This window comes from Phalaenopsis equestris, unplaced genomic scaffold (genome assembly GCF_001263595.1).
Source record: "Phalaenopsis equestris unplaced genomic scaffold, ASM126359v1 Scaffold001269, whole genome shotgun sequence".
NCBI classification, from domain to species: domain Eukaryota; kingdom Viridiplantae; phylum Streptophyta; class Magnoliopsida; order Asparagales; family Orchidaceae; genus Phalaenopsis; species Phalaenopsis equestris.
In genome coordinates this window covers 196,747-197,007 of record NW_018165708.1, presented here as the reverse complement: position 1 = coordinate 197,007, position 261 = coordinate 196,747, and positions in this window count along the sequence as shown.

Here is a 261-nt window from a genome sequence, read left to right as displayed (position 1 = left end):
TTCAGAAATACTATAAGTTTGATTTAAGTAAATACCATAGTGAGATTTTCAGAAAAAATTCAAGTAATTAAATTAACTCTGTAGGTACAAGATTAGCTAGTCATCAAGTTTAAGAGTTCTAGTTTTCTATTCATTTTAAGAATGACTATATGTTGTAATATTAAGACATCTAGAATATTCAAATGATAGGAACTTCATGAGAACACTACTAGTAAAAGATGTTAATCCATAAATATAAGTTCGAAATGTATTTAAGTTTTC